This window comes from Macaca fascicularis, chromosome 7, assembly GCF_037993035.2.
Source record: "Macaca fascicularis isolate 582-1 chromosome 7, T2T-MFA8v1.1".
NCBI lineage: Eukaryota > Metazoa > Chordata > Mammalia > Primates > Cercopithecidae > Macaca > Macaca fascicularis.
Window position 1 is genome coordinate 395,882 of NC_088381.1, and position 21,949 is coordinate 417,830.

The following is a 21,949-nucleotide window of genomic DNA, read 5'->3' on the forward strand; positions in this document are numbered from 1 at the left end:
TTAAAATTCATCATCATCATTCATATTTCTGAATATTTAAATTAGAAATTCTGAAAAAGTAGTTTGTTTCAGAGGTAGTTTGTATGTATGTAGGTATTTTTTCAGGATCAAAAGTTTATTTTTTATTATCTAATTGAGTTTAATTTACATATAATAAAATTTAGTAATTTTAAGTGTACAAATCAATGCATTTTGACAAATATACATATTGTCATGTACACAACACTACCATTAAAATACATTTCATTACCCCCAAAATTCCCTTGCATGCTGCTGTAGTCAGTGACCCTTGCCCCACACCACAGCTCCTGGCAGTTGCTTTCTTTCACTCTAGTTTTGTCTGTCTTAGAATATGATACAGGCCACGTGCAATGACTCAAGTCTGTAATCCTAGCACTAGATTGAGAAGCGGGGATCACTTGAGCCCAGGAACTTGAGACCAGCCTGGGCAACATGGCAAAATCCCATCTCTAAAAAAAAAAAAAATACACACACACACAAATTAACCAGGTGTGGTGGCACACCCCTTTGGTCCCAACCCCTTTGGTCCCAGATACTCAGGAGGCTGAAGAATCACCTGAGCCTGGGAGGTCAAGGCTGCGGTGATCTGTGATCACATCACTGCACTCCAGCTTTGGTGATACAGTGAGATGTTATCTCAAAAAAGAAGTATTTGATATAAATGGAATCATATAGAATATTCTCTTATACCTAGTTTCTTTTATGTATTCTAATACCTTTGAGATATGTCCATGTGGTTTCCAGTGTTGGGCAGTAACCATTGTAGGAATATATTACAGCTTATCTATTCTTCAGTGATAGGCTATTTTAAAAATATTTGGCTATTAAGAAGAAAGTTGTTATGAATACTTATATTCAGGCCTTTGTGTCAACAGATTTTCACTTCTCTTGGTTGAAAACTTAGGAGGAATTATTATTTTTTTAAGTTATGGATTTTTAAATGATTGTCAGTTGTCAGTTACTTTAAAGAAATGTAAATTCTTAAATTTAAAAGTTTAGGATGTCTGACTACCCTGACAAAACCAAGCAATGGGGAAAGGATTTCCTATTTAATAAATGGTGTTGGGAAAACTGGCTAGCCATATGCAGAAAACTGAAACTAGACCCCTTCCTTACACCTTATACAAAAATTAACTCAAGATGGATTAAAGACTTAAACATAAGACCTAAAACCATAAAAACCCTAGAAGAAAACCTAGGCAATATCGTTCAGGACATACGCATGGGCAGAGACTTCATGACTAAAACGCCAAAAGCAATGACAACAAAAGCCAAAATTTACAAATGGGATCTAATTAAACTAAAGAGCTTCTGCACAGCAAAAGAAACTCTCATCAGAGTGAATGGGCAACCTACAGAATGGGAGAAAATGTTTGCAATCTATCCATTGGACAAAGGGCTAATATCCAGAATCTACAAGGAACTTAAACAAATATACAAGGAGAAAAAAAAAACATCAAGAAGCGGATGAAGGATATGAACAGACACTTCTCAAAAGAAGACATTTATGTGGCCAATAAACATATGAACAAAAGCTCATCATTACTGGTCATTAGATAAATGCAAATCAAAACCACAATGAGATACCAACTCATGCTAGTTAGAATGGCGATCATTAAAAAGTCAGGAAACAACAGATGCTGGAGAGGATGTGGAGAAATAGGAACGCTTTTACACAGTTGGTGAGAGTGTAAATTAGTTCAACCATTGTGGAAGACAGTGTGGCAATTCCTCAAGGATCTAGAACCAGAAATACCATTTGATCCAGCAATCCCATTACTGGGTATATACCCAAAGGATTATAAATCATTCTACTATAAAGACACATGCACACGTATGTTTACTGCAGCACTATTCACAATAGCAAAGACTGGGAACCAACCCAAATGCCCATCAATGATAGACTAAATAAAGAAAATGTGGCACATATACATCATGGAATACTACGCAGTCATAAAAAAGGATAAGTTCATGTTCTTTGCAGGGACATGATGAAGCTGGAAACCATCATTCTTGGCAAACTAACACAGGAACAGAAAAGCAAACACCGCATGTTCTCACTCATAAGTGGGAGTTGAACAATGAGAACACATGGACACAGGGAAGGGAACATCACACACGGGGGCCTGTTGCAGGGTCAGGGCCTAGGGGAAGGACGGCATTAGGAGAAATACCTAACATAGACGACAGGTTGACAGGTGCAGCAAACCACCATGGCACGTGTATACCTGTGTAACAAACCTGCACGTTCTGCTCATGTATCCCAGAACTTAGGGTATTAAAAAAAAAAAAAAGTCACAGGATGTTTGTGATAGTATCTGTTACACTGATGTTGACATCACACATGGCTATTTGGAGACTCCAAGTGAAATTTCTTGCAGTTCTCAGTGCCAGGAAAATACGTATTTCTGGATAAAAACTCAAAAATTTTAGAAAAACATCCAAGTTTCATAGTCTAGAGCTCTAACACTGGAATCTTCCAAATTTAAGGATTAATGATTTACCTAAATCTAAAAATAGTAGGTTGCAGATGTATTTAAACAGTGTGCCTAGGTAGTATGTTTATATATTAAGATTAAAATGGTCTTCTAAAGTTTATTAATTCTAATATAACTTTTATTGTTTCATGTATACATATCTTTCTGATTCCCAGGATAATTTAAACAATTAATCTAAGCAACTATTAACTTAGTTCTAGATTGGGATATCTATTTATGCATTTGAAGCTTTAGATATGTATTTCAAATCAGAAATGTGTGCTGGTCATGGAAAGTTGTGACTTAGAGCCTCAGGTAAGTTTTTTTTCATGTGAACATACTGCTTCTAATTGTTGTTATGCCCAGAGCAGACAATTAATAAATACCCTTGGAACTGAATGAGTGATTAACTGCAAATATCACAATACATCTTCTTAGCGGGCATGATAATTAGACATATTTAGTTCTTGCTGTGACCTAAGAAAGGAATTCTTTTCATTAAATGTTTAATGTCTCACCCTGTTAATACAGCCGGAGTTACTGATTCAGTTTGATGTGAATTCAGTCTTATAAAAGACCCATCATTATAACCTGCACTTATGCTTCCTATAGTATTGGAACTTCCAACTTGTATACAAAATAGATATGCTTCATATTCTTAAAAAACACAAGAAATCTCCCTTTATTCATAATAAACACAGAATTAGGTATTCTATTAAACTGAACAATAGAACTCACTGGGAGTGACCGCATAAACTATATCACGAATTGTCCAAGTGTCTGGAAAGGTCAGTGGGCCATTTCGCTCCATGCTGTGCCATAAGCCAAGCACGAGGGTTGTCAGTGACTCACTGCGTGGGTCACCCAGGGCACGTGGTGCTGAGGCTGTCAAAGAGCAAGATGGGGCTGCATCTAAACTCAGGCCTCTGCTAAGTGTCCGAACTCGGGCAAGATGCTAAAGACTTTAGAGACGTTTCCTTTTCTATGATTGGGGTTATAACACTCACCCTGTCAGGTTCTCGTGTGCGTTGACAAGGCCAGCACATGACACACCAGGGGCAGAGCTGGATGGGAACCTTCTTCCTCAGACATCAGGGTCCTCATGAGCATCAACAAAATAAAGAGAGCAGGAGAGCAGGAGAGCAGGAGAGCAGGAGAGCAGGGGAGCAGGGGAGCACGGGAGCAGGGAATCTCCAGCTGTGTCGGGACTGCAGCAGGGACTCAGCAACAATCAGTCTCTTTCTCTTGTTTCATCCAAATCATATATTTTAAAAAAATAGGTGGGGTTATCATGGATGTTTATATTGATTCCTGGGATCAGACAAATATACCTTTCCTTGTCATGCTGTTTTCTCTTCCCAGATGGTTTGAAGAGCTTTGTTTTGGACTTGATATTCCTGGAGTGCATTTTTTTTTCTAATTAGTTCAGTCTTGACCCTGAGCCATCACCCCTCCAGAGTGGCAGGACATTCCACTCCACCATTGTTGGGGTGCCACAATTTCACTACTAATCAAAGGCTCCTTGGTTGCTGAAAAGTGGGAGACGTACCTCTAATAATCAGTCTAGATTGTCACTGCTCACTTCCTCATTTTCCAATTCCACAGGGGCCCCCCAAAGCCCGGAAGGTCTCATTTCGGGTGTCTTATAGACCATGGGAACCAGGAAACACTGGGAACCCTAGGGCCAGCACCCACCTCATTTGCACCTTGTCTCTGTTTCCATCACCCTCTAGGTATTGCCACAGAGCAGTGTTGAGACCCACTGGAGATCTGACTGCTCCCAGCCTGGGAAACTACCTTCTCTCCCTCCACTGATATCACATTTCTACTTTCCACCCCACAGAAATCCTTGAATAAATCACAAAAGGGATTGGTAGTTACCTGGTGTGAAGCAGAGCTGAGCCAAAGGATGAAGCAATATTGCAATGGACTCTGTCATTGATATCACTAGTTCACAAATCTGTTACCACTATGGTCAAATTTTTATATTCACTTTAAAATTATAACTCATTCTGCTCATTGTATTCAAGGCAACATCTACCCTAAAATATACTCAGGCATTAATTTATGCTTTTCTGTTTACAATGAGAATTCATAAGCATAGTGAGGTAGCAATTACATTTTTTTAAATTGAAGGCAAAACAGAAGACACATACACATACATCAGTGAAACAGAAAAGAGAGCCCAGAAACAGACTGAAATACAGCCAGCTGATCTCTGACAAAGGAGCAAAGGCAATTCAATGGAGAGAGGAGAGTCTTTTTAACAAACGGTGCTGGAACAAATGGACATCCATGTGTAAAAAAAAAAAAAATGAATCTATAAACAGACCTTAACACCTTTTACAAAAGTTAATGCAAAGTAGATATTAAATCAATATATGAAATGCAAAATTTTCAAACTCCTAGAAGATAACATAAGGAAAAACTCTAGATAACCTCGGATTTGGTGATTCTTATTCTTTTAGATACAACACCAAAAGCATTATCCACGAAGAAAAATATTGGGAAGTTGAACTTTAACATAAAAAAACTTTTGTTTTGTGAAAGATACTGTTAAGAGAATAAAAAGACAAGCCAGAGACTGTGAGAAAATATTTGCAAAATATATCTAAGGATTCATATCTGAAATATGCAAAGAACTCTTAAAACTCAGTAAGAAAACAAACAACCCAATTAAAAATGGGTAAAAGCCGAACAGATATGCAGATGGAAATTAAGTATATGAAAAGATGCTCTGTATAATGTCTTATTAGGAATTGCCAATTAAGACAACAGTAAGATACCACTACATACCTATTAGAATGGCCAAAATCCACAAGCCCAAAAACAGCAAATGCTGGTGAGGATGTGGAGCAACAGAAACTCGCATTCATTGCTGTGGGCATTATGTGACATTTTGGAAAAGGGAAAATTACATAGATAGCAAAATAATCAGTGGTTGACAGGGGTTGGGGAGAGGAAAGGATGGATGGACAGAGAGCCTTGGCTGTTTAGGGCAGTGAGACCACTGTGTGCGATTTCACAACGGTGGACCCACGACAGTGTGCAGATGCCCACACCCATTGAATGCAGACCACAAAAAGGTATTAATTACATAAACCATAAACTTTCATAATGAAATAAATGTTTTTTAAAAGAAGATAGTGTTGTTCAGTTACTGTCTACTTTCTGAAATGGAGATGGTGGAGCACTTCCATGGTTGTGAGGATAAAAATAGATTAGAGAATGTAATAACTAAAATAGGTGTATAAACATTGTTAAACTATTTTATTCTCATTTAAAAAACATGCCTTAGGCCGGGCGCGGTGGCTCAAGCCTGTAATCCCAGCCCTTTGGGAGGCCGAGGCGGGCGGATCACAAGGTCAGGAGATCGAGACCATCCTGGCTAACACGGTGAAACCCCGTCTCTACTAAAAACACAAAAAACTAGCCAGGCGAGGTGGCGGGCGCCTGTAGTCCCAGCTACTCGGGAGGCTGAGGCAGGAGAATGGCGTAAACCCAGGAGGTGGAGCTTGCAGTGAGCCGAGATCGCGCCACTGCACTCCAGCCTGGGCGACAGAGCGAGACTCCGTCTCAAAAAAAAAAAAAAAAAAAAAATGCCTTAAATATATTTGTTATGCTTTACAATTGAGCAAGTAGTGCAAACACATTAATATAATTGTCCTCTAGCTCCACTCAGAAGTCAGGACTGCAGGGCTTCAGTGCAGGACCGCACAGCTCCACCTGCACCTGCCAAATGCAACAACCTCTTTCAGTGTCATTAAAATATTTCAATAGGAGGATTGAGTTTAGATCCAACCTGTGTTTTCTCCTCTGGAAAACAAAGGTTTTTTTGAAACAAAGAAGGTCTTTACCGTCTTCATCCGAAATGCTGAGGCATCTGCAATGTCTGCTGTAAGTGACACCAGGCTCTCCTCTGAAATCTAGCAATGGGAAAATAGACTGTAGATTCTGCTTTCAGAAAGCGGGGAATAAGAACTAAGGCGAAATGCCATGTCCTCATTCATAAACATCCTATTTTACAAATTCCACAGGTTTAGTTATTTTGGGATTAATATGGGCCTATATTAAAGTGCATTTATTAATTTAGCATGAATTGTTCAAATGCATTCTGGATCCTGAGCTGACATCCAGCAATGCTGAGTGTGTGCCTGTGTGAGTCACCAGCACTGATGAGCCTCAGGTTATTGTATTTATAAAATGAAGGGGCTTAGGCTTGCTCTGATTTTTTTAAAAACCATTTTTAACAGTAAAAACTGTTTTTCTTGCTACATAAAAATGTACAAGAAAAACTCAAACATTACTAATGATAAATTATAATTTTATTAATATAAATATTTTTGTGAGCTCAATTTATATGACTTAGTTATTATAAAAGAAATGAGCAAGGCCAGGCGCGGTGGCTCAAACCTGTAATCCCAGCGCTTTGGGAGGCCGAGACGGGCGGATCATGAGGTCAGGAGATCAAGACCATCCTGGCTAACACGGTGAAACCCCGTCTCTACTAGCCGGACGAGGTGGCGGGCGCCTGTAGTCCCAGCTACTTGGGAGGCTGAGGTAGGAGAATGGCATGAACCCGGGAGGTGGAGCTTGCCATGAGCAGAGATGGGGCCACTGCACTCCAGCCTGGGCGACAGAGCGAGACTCCGTCTCAAAAAAAAAAAAAAGAAAGAAAGAAGCAATATGAGGTGGCCATTACCATCCTTTCCCATTTTATTTTGTTGCTATTGATTTATTTTATATGCTATTGATAAATCTTGATGTATACAGAAAAGTAGTTTCAAAGAATAATCATTTTTTAAAAATCTTGACTTGTAATTTCAAGAAGCTTTCAAAAAATTCTTGCAATTACTTTTTAAAGATTCTAGAACAGTTTTCTATGTCTTAAAGCTAAATAACTACAAAGGGCTAACTCTTCTCACATTCTGTATTATAAATATGTAAGTCACAAAAGGAACAGACAAAATCATAAAAACACATGCATGAACAAATGGGCCTTGGCTCACATTTACTTGGATCTGGCAATGCACCTGGGTTACAGTACTATTTTTGTGTGTAATTTTACATGAGTGGACTGTTGTCAAAATAAAAATTGTCTACAATCTCTATTCAGTGGTATATTTGCACAAATGGTAAACATATACATAGAGATAATGGGAGAAATTTATTTCATGGCTTACAAGAAGACAGGTTGAGACATTTAACTGTTTCATTAATGCTACCTTTTATGATGCACTTGTATGGGCATGGTATTTAAATGTATTTTTAAAACTTTTAAAGGCTCAATGTTACAGATGGAATTATTAGAGAAAGTACTAACTTATATCCTCTTTGTGTGTGCTTTGGAGGCACCAGGAAATAATAAAGCAGCCCTTTTCCCATCTATTTCCTGAAGGCCAAGCTGTGCTTTTGCAGATTAGGTCTTTCTGTAACACATACACATACACACACACACACACACACACACACACACACAATATAGCCTTTAGGGGTTTAAAGGAGGAAAAGAGAATTTGCCTGGATAACTCTCACCTAGGTATTTTCTATGGAAATCTAGAATCATCTAAGGGTTAAGTTAATCTGGACTAGCCAATGGGAAAACAAAATGAGGATGCCGGGGAGATGTTCCCAGAACAGTAGCATTCCTAATGGGCTAGGCCCTAGTCACATGCAGTTCCCCAGATGTGGCTGGTGTGGCCAAGGTTCCGGCATGTGACGGCTGCCTTTCTGGCACTTCTTGTGCTGAGAGGAGCATCCCCTCCCCACTGCCAGGGCAGTGGTCCTCTCACCCCCTTCAGAGTAAAGGGCCAGCAGTTGGCAGTCACAGGAAAAGTAGTGAGACAGGAAGGTGAGGAGCATGAAGTGCCACCATCCCAGCCTCCAGTGTCGGGTACAGAATATGACGAGGAACTTCCTCGAATTGGAATCTTCCACATCTCGACACATGGGAGTTTCTGCTAGATATAATTTGGCTTATAAAAAGAAAGAAATATTGTCTTCTTGCATGTAAATATTGTAGAAGAGTTAATGATTGTAACCTGGATGTTTTACATTCTGAGATGCTATTAAATCAATATCCATCACAAAACTATTGATAATTTTTTAGAAGAACAGAAGAGATCTCATCATATGAAATGCAGTGGATCAATTGTAAGATGCAGGCAACTCCAGAGTAAGTAAAGCATGGGAAAAAATCTGTCTTAGAATGGAAAAATACAGTGGTGAAACTATTTTTAACTAGAATTTAAATGCAACATTTAAGGATATGAAGCCCGCAACTCATTTTGAAAACTACTGGCTCAGATGACCTCAGAGATAGGAAACCTCTGAAAGAACATTAATCTAATCATAATTTTCTGTGCCTTTGCCTGAGAGTCTATCTGAAAGTGATGCAGTTTTTACAGAAGAGGAATAACATGTCCCAAACTGGGAACCTTTAACAGGTCACCATTCGGGTGGTGCTTCACTGTGGAGTTTTGGTCAGCAGAGGGCTCCCAGGGACTGCTGGGGAAGGCCAGGACATGGAAAAGGGCCTAGAGCCAGGGCTACCTGGGAGAGAGTGGACCCATTTTGCCAAGTACCTGAGGACCATGCCATACAGGACCCTCTCAAAATCACTCGTACACTATGTGGGAACAAAGGATAAGAGAAATTAATGTGTACTTAGCATGTGAGAGCCGAAATTCACAGTCAGCCTCAGCAAAGAAATCCATACAGAAGGACGAAGTGCACGTTGTGAGACAAAGAACACCCAATTATAAGATAGAAAACCTCAGTTCTGGAAAATTCCTGAACCTGTTTGCCCATCCATGAAAGAGGAATAGTGATACTACCTTCTCCACCTTTTTTCTAACAGAACTGCACATTTCTTTCAGGCCCACAGCTAAGTGTTTAATAGGAATAATGTGGAAATATAAGGTCATTGCTCTTGCACAAAAGTTCAAGAAAACTGAGAAAGATCTAAAAATGCTGAAAGGAATGATTTTTCAAAGTACAACATCTTAATTTACATAGAGAGAAATAATTTTGTTTCAAAAGATTTGGCCACATCGTAAATGCAGCACTGAAGAGTAGTTAAGCTATTTCTTCAAAGAAAATATATCAAAATTAAATCTGCTTTTTGAGTGTGAATTGTAATACACAAACCTGGTGCAATATATTTAAAACAAAGCAGAGATTAATTAATTAATGGTTCCCCCATCACCCTTTTCAGAAAACTCAGTAACTTAGTGCCTTAAGATGTTCAAATTGTCCCCAAAAGTTGAGATACTAGATATTTTAAAAACCCTTTCTCAAGCTTTGTTATTCTAGCTTCAGTTGGAAGAAGCAGCTTCCAACTTAAAGATGGTAGACCAAATACTGACCCAGTTGTTTCCTTGCCCTCCCAAGAAACCATGATGGTTATTCATTATGAAGAGAGAGCAGCAGAGACAAAAAAGTGATGTGATGGCCTCACAGCCTTGAGAAGGAGCATCATCTGTGGACCTTCCTGGGGGTGAGGGGCGGAGAAGTGAGGCAGGCGTCAGAAAACAGGAGGGTTGATTAAAATCTGTACATTAACAGTCAACCCTTATAATCCTCCCTCACCGATGCTTGCACCCCACCCCTCAGGTAACCAGTGAGTAGAACACCGACAACCAACAGCAAGCACCTGCCTTCCAGAGAGGAGAGGAGAAGTTTTTCTCCAGAGAAAGGAAACCATCTAGACCAAAGACATCACTTACTAACATGTGGAAACCCTATCAACTCCCAGAAAAAAAAAACCTCTAGACGAGCCTTTTACTAATGATAACAGACTCCTTTCTTCTTCTTCCTGTGTCACTACTAAATGTGAACAATGAAGAATCACCAGACATTTAAGGGAAACCAATCCCAATGGGAAAAAAGACCAAACCGGCAGGTGGAGTGATTGTTGAGAAACTAAAGTTGTAGCAAAATAAGAAATAAGAGTATTATATCATCATTCACTTAGTGGCACTGTCTGGGGTTTCACTATACAAATATATCACTTTGATATAGTTTTTTGTTTTTGTTTTTGTTTTTTGGCATAGTCTCACTCTGTTGCCCAGACTGGAGTACAGTGATGCAATCTCAGCTCACTGCAACCTTCGTCTCCCGGGTTCAAGTGGGTCTCCTGCCAATTTTTGTATTTTAAGTAGAGACAGGATTTCACCATGTTGGCCAGGCTGGTCTCAAACTCCTGACCTCAGGTGATCTGCCCACCTTGGCCTCCCAAAGTGCTGGCACTATAGGCATGAGCCACCATGCCTGGCCTGATAGAGTTTTAACTATTCGAAGAAACCATAGGAAGCTACCATTCAAATAGATCAATCATCAGCAACATATGAAAATATCAGCAATTTCACATGTTCAAGATTATTTTTTTAAAAAAAGAGAACAGAATTGATTCAATTTTTAGGCCAGCAACCAAGGAAAAAGCAAAGAATGAAAGATTTTATCATCGCATAATAATAGCAAGATGTTACATTTCTATTGAGCTTTAAAGATTACAGTCGAGGCGCGGTGGCTCACATCTGTAATTCCGGCACTTTGGAAGGCCGAGTTGAGTGAATCACAAGGTCAGGAGTTCAAGACCAGCCTGGTCAATATGGTGAAACCCCATCTCTACTAAAAATACAAAAATTAGCCAAGTGTGGTGGCAGGCACCTGTAGTCCCAGCTACTCGGGAGGTTGAGACGGGAAAATCGCTTGAACCCAGCAGGCAGAGGTTGCAATAAGCCAAGGTCATGCCACTGAACCCCAGCCTGGGTGACAGAGCGAGACTCAGTCTCAAACAAGCAAACAACAACAACAAAGATTACAAAACACATCAATATACATTGTCTTGTTTGATCTTTAAACAATCCTATAATAATTAATATATCAAAAAATTGTAACTCTTGAGAAATCTAGGATGACATAAATGAAGCCTAAACACAGCTTTAATTTGCCAAGTAATGGATGGAGAAGGGATCTGAAGTCAGGCTGACTGACCCCACATCCTCTCCTTCTATTACTTAAAAGAAGTCAGCCAGGATGAAAGCTTGGGAAGGACCTGAGATAAAGGCAGCAGGAAAAGCGCAGTGTCAAGGATGAACTATAAACAGAAGTAAAAGAAGAAACACCTTAAATACAAAAATATATGTCCACACAGCTGGGAGTTGTATGAAGCCGTGTAATTAGAGAACACCATGTTGACAGCAGACTCTTGACCTAGGGGAAAACGTTCACGACACTGACTCCAAGAAGGATAAACTTGAAGGATTCCAGATGTGAGGCAGTCAAACCCTCACTTGGAAGCACTGTACAAATGTTCATGTTAAGAACTGAAATGAATTTATACCCACATAAAACTACATGTAGGGATAGGCTTACTTTGTAAGATGTTTCTGGACCCTACATTAGCAGCTGTACACACTTACACAACACAAACACAGGCCAGCCTGTCACCTGGGCAGCTGGAGGATTAGCCTGGACAGGGCAATGACAGTCTCCCCGGAACCCTTCCTTCTCGTCCATGACTGAATCCTATTCACATGCTACAAGGACCATGCGCTTGTGGAATCCAACTCAGCTCCCTTTAGAACCAAAGGATGCCTCTGTGACACATGCAGAAATGACTTCCTTTTCATTTTCGTTCAGTTTGTAGGAAGAGAACAGCTGCAAGAGAGAGAAAGAAAATGTACACAGTGGCTCGGTGGAGACGGCACCTGAAGAGCAACTTTCATATTTAGCCCCAACAGTTTATAAACATTCATGCAGTAATTCAAAGATATTCCCCAAAACCAGGAAACACAATTGAGTCAGTTTCTGTTAGTGAGCATCACACTGCGACCCTGGGTCCAGATGTCCTTGGAAAAGATCAGAGACATAACACAATTGAGTCAGCTTCTGTTAGTGAGCATCACGCTGCAACCCTGGGGTCAGATCTCCCTGGAAAAGGTCAGAGACAAAACACATCATGGCCTCTGTTTATGCAGCTTACTGAAGTTTACACGGAATCCCCATGCCCTCCCTGCGTTTAAGCCTTCTATGCAAATGACAGAGACTCTCACTAGAGAAGGAGTAGTAGATTCTCGTCCAGTTCCGTGAGTCAACACCTGCATTGTCTCACTCTCCATGTACACTGGCACCTGTAGTCCCAGCTACTCCGGAGGCTGAGGCAGGAGAATGGCGTAAACCCTGGAGGCGGAGCTTGCAGTGAGCTGAGATCCCGCCACTGCACTCCAGCCTGGGTGACAGAGCGAGACTCCGTCTCAAAAAAAAAAAAAAAAAATGGGTATTAGCATCAACCCTACCCTGTAAAGCTGTTGTGAACATTAGGTGGGATAATAAAGCACTAGGCATAATAGCAGAATTCTAACTGTGTGAACTTGAAGAAATTGCAAAAGCCCTGAAATCACGTTTCCCCAACACGGAAAGCCCTACCTGCTAGGCAGGTATATTGTATATTGTTGACACAATGAGTGAGCATATGTGAAGGCAGTCCGGGAGGAAAGTCAATATAAAAGGCAAAGTATTTGTTGGTGTTCCACTATTATCATTATTACTATTTCCTAGTGGAAGAACTTTGGAAGATGTTATGATCAGTTCCAAAGCAGCTGCAGCCAGTACAATGCTTGGCACATAGTAAGTGCTCAACAAATCTTTTCTAGTGACTCACATTAAACCAGCATAGCATGCCTAATAGGGTTATAAATTCAAATGTCTTAGGCAACCAAGCAGGTAAGTAAACAAACCAAGCAGCCTGCACGTAGGGTCTGTAACACTGCAAAGCACCACCTTGCCTAGAGTAGTTTAAATCCAACATTTTAAAAAACACGTCATGCAGTTTGGCTGAGACACCCACTTGTAGCCTCTGGCCCACACTGATTCTGGCTCTTCATTACACCACATGATGCCCTGCATACCATCTAGTCATTTTATGTGATCCAGTGTTGTCTTTGCAAATGTATCTGAAGCATCCTGAAGATGAAGGCTATGACATACAACGCCCAATCACCAAAAATGGCCTAGAACAGTGCTGGTCACATGGTAGATACTCAGTGAGCAACTGCTGAACTGGGGCTGTGGCCAGGCGCGGTGGCTCACGCCTGTAATCCCAGCACTTTGGGAGGCCGAGCAGGGCAGGTCATTTGAGGTCAGGAGTTCAATACCAGCCTGGCCAACATGGTAAAACCCCGTCTCTACTAAAAATACAAAAATTAAACGGGCACGGTGGCGTGTGCCTCTAATCCCAGCTACTCCGGAAGCTGAGGCACAAGAATCGCTTAGACCGGGTAGGTGGAGGTTGCAGTGAGCCAAGATGGCACCACTGCACTCTAGCCTGGGCGACAAGAGTTAAACTCCGTCTCAAAAAAAATAAATAAATAAAGAGAGAAAAGCCAGGTTGCAAACACAAGCCTAGTATTCCCAGCACCTCTGAGATGCTGCATGGTATGTACATTTTTCTACCCAGGTCCTAGGACCAGACTTAGTCCAGGCTGGGCCAAGGTGTGGTGACTGGGTCAAAGAAGGACGCGCCTGGCAGGGTTTTCTTCAACGCATCAAATATGCTTGTTGCTGAGCCACCTGGGCACGTGGTACTGCTACATCTGGACACATTATCTCAGCACAGAACAAGCTAGAATATGCTGTACATTGAAGTTTTTTAAGAAGTTTGGTCCCGACTTCCTGTACCTTCAAACTTCCTTTGCACCTCCTAGAGTCAGCATGAAGTATATAGAAAGACCAGACTGAAGATTAACAGATAGAGGTCCTAATCCCACTTCCTCCAGTTACAAACTCTAGAATCATCCCTGGCAGGCAACCTCTTTTAGAAGTTTCACTATTTATATCAGTAAAGTGCAGATAACTATAGTTATCTCAAAAGACTCTAGAGGGTATATAAAGTATATGACACTGTACAGCCCAACACTGCAATCCCTGGCCATATGTGGCTACTAGGCACTTGAAAAGTGGCACAGGCTGCCCTCAGTGTAAAATACAAACCAGGTTTCAAAAACTTAGTACAAAAACGAGAATGTAACATATTCCATTAATAATGTTTTTATATTGATCATGTTATAATAATATAATTTTGGAATAAATTGTGTTAATTACTAAAATTAATGTCAACTGTTTCTTTCATTTTTTAATATGGCTACCAGGAAATTTAAAATTATATCTATAACTCACATTACATTTATTTATTTATTTATTTTGAGACAGTCTCGCTCTGTCTCCCAGGCTGGAGTGCAGTGGCGCGATCTCACCTCACTGTAAGCTACGCAGCCTCCCAGGTTCACACCATTCTCCTGCCTCAGCCTCCCTAGAAGCTGAAACTACAGGCGCCCGCCACCACGCCCGGCTAATTTTTTTGTATTTTTAGTAGAGACGGGGTGTCACCGTGTTAGCCAGGATGGAGTCGATCTCCTGACCTCGTGATCTGCCCACCTCGGCCTCCCAAAAAGCATTCCAAATGTCAGTTTCCTTCCCCTACAGGTAGGACATCGGTGACCACGATTCACATCCCCTTCCTCTTGCCAAACTGAAACCCTGCATTTCTTTATTTGGTAAATATTTATAGTGCCTGGCCCTGTGTGAGATGCTAGAGACACAATACGAAGCAAAACCAGACACTATCTTCTTCGTGGACCTTACAATCTGGTGGGATGGACAGAGAAATATCAATACTTTCGTAAATAAATGTAAAACTGCAGTTGTACAAGTGTTGTGAAGGACAAGTACCCAGGGTGATAAAAGTAGGGTATTGGTCCAAGAGTCAGGGACAAGGATGTCTCCCCTGCAGAAGTGATGCTTAAGTGGAGCTTTGAAGGATGAAGAAGAGTTTACAAGACTAAGCCAGGGGAGGAAGAGCAGACCAGGGAGGAGGAATACTAAATAAAAGGCCCCAAGGAAGGCAGGCGCTTGGGATGTAAAAGGAACAGAAAGAGGCCAGTGTGTGGAGGGCACTGAGAAAGCGGGATGAGTAGACAAACCTGGGAGAGGGCGGAGGGACCAGATCTGCAGGGCCTGGGTTAGGTTCTGGGTCTGACCCTACGAAGGGGTGGGAAGCAGACCAGTTTCATGAGCTAAGTATCTAGATCTGCTCTGCATTTTGAAAAGGTTTCTCGGCCGGGCGTGGTGGCTCATGCCTGTACTCCCAGCACTTTGGGAGGTCGAGACGGGCGGATCACCTGAGGTCAGGAGTTCAAGACCAGCCTAACGGTTAAAACCCCGTCTCTACTAAAAATACAAAAATTATTGGGCGTGGTGGCGGGCGCCTGTAATCCCAGCTACTTGGGAGGCTGAGGCAGGAGAATCGCTGGAACCTGGGAGGCGGAGGTTGCAGTGAGACGAAATCGCGCCACTGCACTCCAGCTTGGGCAGCAGAGCGAGACGCTCTCTCAAAAAGGTTTCCAAAAAAAGAAAAGAAAAAAGAAAATATTTCTGTCCGCACGGTGCAAGGCCGACAGGAGAGCGGCCCCCGTGCCTGCGGGCAGACCACTTAGGGCACTGCAACTGTCCAGGCAGGAAGCAAGAAGGGCCTGAAGGATGAGCGCTGGGGATGGAAAGTACATGCACCGGGGGAGCGCGGGAGGGGGTGCTACTGAGCATACAGGATTCACGGGGCGGACTGGTGGACTCGGGCAGCGGGGTCCAGGTCGAGCGTGACCCCGGGCTTTGGACTGGTGCGGGCCCGCCACGAGCGCTCTCCGGCTCCTTCCCGGCCCTCTCCGTGCCCTCCCCGCCCCCGATCTTCCCCTCCAACGGCGCCCTCCTTCTCCCTCCCACCGCTGCCCGGCCCAGCCGCCCCGCCTGACTGCCTGGCCCGCCCTCTGCCGCCACGCGACGCCCGTTCTGGGTCCAGGACCCGGTCTCTCCTCCCGTCCCGAGACCCCGGCTGGGCCGCCACCCTACGGGGGCCTGACGAATCGGCGCGGTCCAGCTCAGGCCCACCCTCTCAGCTCCTCAGCTTCCGGGGCAGACGCAGATCGCAGGGCTCGGCCCGGCCTCTCTTCCCTGCGTCTCTCGGGCTGGGTCCCTCTCCACCGTCTGCTGCCCCCAGCCCCCGGCGCTTCCCCTCACCCATCAGGGCGCCGCCCTAGGCCCAGCTCCCGCTCCCAGGTCTCTCCTCAGCGGCTATTCCTGCCTCCACCCGCCCGGCCTTCTTGGGACCCCGCCCCGCACAGGCCAGGCCGGCTCCTATTGCTCCGTCTCGCCGTCACGCTGAGCTCACTTTCTTCAATTGGGTTGCTTGTCTGTCACTCAAGAAGGGGTGGGCGCAGCTGCCGGTGGAGGCGAAAAACTCCGGCCCTTCCGCCCAGCAAGTAGAGGCGGCTTAAAGAAACAGGAACCTTTTCCCCGCCGGTATGGGGTCTGGAGGAACGTGATTTCCTAGCAAACGCCAAGAGGCAGCTTTCTTTTTCCCCAAAACTTTTTTTTTTTCTTTTTGGTATGCAGTCTTAGAGTGAAGGAAAAGGCTTTGGTTCCCTGCGTCAAATCATAGGTTGTGAGCTGTAAGCGGTCCTCTGGTGGCCTCCGCTCTGTGCCCTGCGGGCACTTACCGCACACTCAACAGTGGGGATAGCTGTGGTTTGGGGAACTGAGTGGGAGTGACAGTCGTGTCAGAGGCTGTGAGCAGCCGCGCTGCTCACCCCCGGGTTGGGCTGACCGTGGGCGCTGAGCAGAAGCAGAAGGGTGCAGCTCAGCTGTGCTTTTGGAAGGGATCCGTGGGAGGTGGCATTCGTCATTGCACCTGCGGTTCGGAACAAGGCCGGGCACCGCGCCAAGGACTCACTCCTGCTGTCTCTCTTCATGCTCACAGCAGCCCTGTGGTGGAGGGAGCACCCTGATCCCTTTGCTGCAGACGAGGAAACTGAGGCTCAGAGAGGGTCCGAGATCTTACAGCTGGTGCGGGGCAGAGCAAGACGCCAACCTATGCCTGTTGGATTCCAAAGTTTATACTTTAATCGTTCGTCTGGCAGATTCTTACAAAAATCCTGGGAGGTGTGTATTCTGTTGTCCCTTTGCAGATAAAGAAACTGATAATCAGCAAAGAGACTACGTAGTGACTACCGCTTATAGGGCACTGCACAGTCTGCAAAGCAGTTTCACGTATGTTGTTTCATTTGATCCTCAAAACATCTTGGAATTAAAGACGATTTTTGTTAGTCCTATTTTACAGGTGAATAAAGTGAGGCTTGGAGAGGCTGAGGCTTAGCCATCGCTAACATTGCTAAAGCTCTGGCAGGGGTTACTCTTTCTCCTTACCGGCTGGCCCCAGCCTTGACCTTGTGATGATGATGATGATGTGCTAGGGGACAGAGCCACAGCTCAGAAGGTTTCGAATGCTACCTGCTGACTTGGGACACTCATTTCATACTCTTATGGGAAAGGGAAATTATTTTCTCCGTTCCTTTTATTACTAACTTTGATAGCAGGGAGGGCTGTTAGAGCCAAATCTGCACTCACACAACACTGAGGATGAAAGCCTTAAATTTTGTATCCTGGGTGCCTCACTTTGCTTCATTCTAGTCCTGACCCTGCTTAATACACATTTATCCAAGGAATGAATCACTCACTTTAACTTGACAAGACTGTGTAATTTTTTTGCTGATATTGCCAGTGCAGGTTCTTTGATTGCAAGTCTTAGGAATCAATTCTGGCTAACTTTACCTGAAAAGGATTTTATTGGCAGGCTAGTGTCTAACTCACAGAGGTAACAGGAAGCTGGAGAATCAGGCTTAGAAAAGGACAGAAAGCAGAGATGCTTTGAGAGTTTAGGCAGGCAAGTGAATCAATTCCATGTTTTTCTTCCCTTTCTTGACCAGAGCTTTCTTTGATGAGTCAAGGTCCCTGAAGAAAGGGTTCGATTGGCTGAGCTCAGGTAACAGGTCCACACTTTAGATAAGGAGGGCAGGCACCTTGATGGACAGCTCCACTAAGACTGCACAGAAGTGCAGAGTTCCAGATCCCTCTTCCTGAATCTCAACTGCTCCCAGTGGGCAACTAGGTTTAGGTGCCCTGTTTTCAGGCTGGGATCAAATAGGAGGAGTTCCTGCAGTGGAATGTCACGATTACACAAATGCGATTGTGTCTGGCATGTGGGGGAGCGTAGTGGAGATCCCGAGCTTTGTAACCTTACAGACATTTGTGCTATTTACCAGCTGTTTGTCCTTGGGTAAGTTACTAGATCTCTCTGAGCCTGTCTCCTCGTGTATACAATGGGGAGAATAACGTACCAGCCTTAATGGATTGTTGTGAGAAGTGAGATCACTGCAAAGGTACAACACTTAGCAAAATGTCTGCATGTAAGTGCTCAATAAGTTGTAAGTTCTAAAATTGTAACCTTCTAGTAGGCTTTCCATAACTACTTATTGTGTGAGTGAATTATCTACCCCTCTCATTTCTCTAATCCATTTGACTTTTGTTTGTTTCTTGTTTTTGAGACAGTCTCCCTCTGTCACTCAGGCTGGAATGCAGTGGCATGATCTTGGTTCACTGCAACCTTCGCCTCCCAGGTTCAAGAGACTCTCCTGCCTCAGCCTCCCAAGTAGCTGGGACTACAGGTGTGCACCACCACACCCAGCTAATTTTTGTATGTTTAGTAGAGACGGAGCCTCACCATGTTGGCCAGACGGGTCCCGAACTCCTGACCTCAAGTGATCCGCCTGCTTCAGCCTCCCAGAGTGCTGGGATTATAGGCATGAGCCACCACACCCGGCCAATATGGCCCGGGAGCTTAGAGACAAAATCTTTACCATGGTCCACAAGACTCTAGATAATCTGGCACTTTACTTCTCAGACTTAATCTATTCCTACTCTCTCCCTAACTTATTGTTTGAGTCTCACATACTAATTTCACATTCTGTGAACAGTTTCTTCTCATCTCTGTGCCTTTGCACTTGCTGTTCCCTTTCCTGGAATGCTCTTCCCCTAGATCATCACATGGCTTCCATCTTCACTTTATGCAGGCCATGTTCTGTTACCTCCTCCTCCAAGTCTTCCCTGACAACTCTGTCTCCTATCATCCAGCCCCTCCACCCCTCTTCTTCCCTTAACCTCCTCTAATCTTCTCCCTAGCACTGCATGTCATATTACCTTTTTTGTTTTCTGACTTCCACATTAGTTGTAAGCTCCATGACAGCAGAGATGTTGACTGTCTTGTTCATAGCTATATCTCTGCTACCTAGAACATATCTATTATAGTACATAATATGGGGTCAATATCTTTTTTGACCATGTGAAATAATGGTTGCATCACTGAATAAACAAAAGTGACCTACGGGTAAATGGAAGGTCTCTATGAACTGGACTTATACTTAAATCATTCTAAACACTTACAGATTAATCATGGCCCTTCTCATATATAATTATTGTCAAATACAACCCCTGCCACCACACCAAAAGGCTTTTTTCATTTTTTTGAGATGGAATCTTGCTCTGTTGCCTAGGCTGAAGTGCAGTGGCGCATTCTCGGCTCACTGCAACTTGCACCCCCTAGGTTCAAGCAATTCTCCCACCTCAGCCTCCTGAGTAGATAGGATTGCAGACACCTGCTGCCACGCCCAGCTAATTTATTTATTCATTTTGTTTTTTTTGTTTGTTTGTTTGTTTTTGTTTTTGTTTTTTTTTTTTTTGAGACGGAGTCTCGCTGTGTCTCCCAGGCTGGAGTGCAGTGGCCGGATCTCGGCTCACTGCAAGCTCCGCCTCCCGGGTTCACGCCATTCTCCCGCCTCAGCCTCCCAAGTAGCTGAGACTACAGGCGCCCGCCACCACACCCGGCTAGTTTTTTGTATTTTTAGTAGAGACGGGGTTTCACCATGTTAGCCAGGATAGTCTCGATCTCCTGACCTCGTGATCCACCTGCCTCGGCCTCCCAAAGTGCTGGGATTACAGGCTTGAGCCACCGCGCCCGGCCTCATTTTGTATTTTTATTAGAGATGGGGCTTCACCACGTTGGCCAGGCTGGTCTCGAACTTCTGACCTCAAATGATCTGCCCACCTTGGCCTCCCAGAGTGCTGGGATTTCAGGCGTGAGCCACTGTGCCTGTCCCAAAAGGATTTTTACATGGTAGTTCATAAATGTCAAAACCTTCATTTATCTGCTAAAGGAAATAGAACTAGCATTTATCATGGGTTTACTATGTGCCAAGAGTTATACTGGATTCCATTATACACGTTATCACACTTAAAACTGTCAACTTTCTATGGCATATTAGTGTGCCCATTTTGCAGATGAGAAAGATTGAGGATCAGAGATGTGAAGAGCTTGCTAAGGCACCACAGCCTGGCTGGTACCCAGTCTGACTTCGCAGTGCATGTCTTTCTCTTGATACTACTCAGTGGAAACAGCATTCCACTGGGCATTTAATTCTTCATTCTTTTTTTCACACTTATTAATCCTGGATAGAGATGAAACTATGTATTAAGGTCTTTACATGATTTATCTCATTTGATCCTCATGTTTCTACAAAGCACATACTATCACCTTTATTTTACAAACAAGGAAACTGAGGCACAGAGACTTTAGACATTTGCCCACGGTTACCTGGTTGAGTGGTGAAGCCAGTATTTAAACCCGGCTCTGTTTAATTTCAAGGCCTCTGTCTTTTCTGCAATAGCACACAGTCTCCGTCAAGACCACTCTGGGACTCAGATAGAAAGAGAAGAAAAATGGCCAAAACAGGCGAATAAAGTGTCATTAAGAAAATTCATGGTGACTTAGTTCTTGAAACGGGAAGCAAAAGGGCAGGAGGCAGACAGTCAGTCTAGCACCAGTGCTTGCAAGCTAGGGATTCACATAACATGGTTACTTAATTTGCAAAGACCGCTCTTCCAGAACTGGGGGGTTATGGTGTGCTTGTGTGAGTAGAGCCCAGGAAAGGACTGGACTCTCGTGGTGAGCAGTGGCTGTCAGCCCCGGGAGGGCATGCTCAAGCCGCCTGCAGGAGACCAGCACCCTCGGCTGGCATCGAAAGCCACCTTCCAACACAAAGCAAGCCAGGTGTGTGTGTGTGTATGTGTGTGTGTGTGTGGCATTGGGAAAACAATGAGATTTGAAATTTTTCATTTCTTTTTTTTTTGAGACAGGGTCTCGCTCTGTGTGTGTGTGTGTGTGTGTGTGTGTGTGTGTGTGTGTGTGTCATTGGGGAAGCAATGAGATTTGAAAAATTTCTTTTTTTTTTAGAGAGGGTCTTGCTATGTGTGTGTGTGTGGTCACGTTGAGGAAGCAATGAGATTTTAATTTTTTTTTCTCTTTTTTTTTGAGATAGGGTGTTGCTTTGTCACCCAGGCTGGAGTGCAGTGGCACAATCATGGCTCACTGTAGCCTCAACCTCCTGGGCTCAAACAATCCTCCTGCCTCAGCCTCCCGAGCAGCTGTGACTAGAAGTGTGCGCCACCATGCCCAGGTAATTTTAAAGTTTTTTTGTAAAGATGGGGATCTCATTATGTTTGTTGCC

The 21,949-nt window shown here is 43.5% G+C and overlaps 1 long non-coding RNA gene and 1 pseudogene across 2 annotated transcripts; one reads left to right on the forward strand and one right to left on the reverse strand.

Annotated features, from left to right (window-relative positions):
- Positions 1 to 16,664, reverse strand: part of LOC102145555 (uncharacterized) — a 65,007-nt pseudogene extending 48,343 nt beyond the window's left edge.
- Positions 16,665 to 16,808: 144 nt separating this feature from the next.
- Positions 16,809 to 21,141, forward strand: LOC135971731 (uncharacterized). Of its 2 annotated transcripts, XR_012414630.1 has the most exons (3): positions 16,809 to 16,853; positions 17,311 to 17,492; positions 21,110 to 21,141. It is a non-coding gene; the product is annotated as an uncharacterized lncRNA (long non-coding RNA). The 2 variants fall into 2 exon arrangements; XR_012414629.1 differs by lacking the exon at positions 21,110 to 21,141 and having other exon boundaries at positions 17,311 to 17,696.
- Positions 21,142 to 21,949: the final 808 nt, after the last annotated feature.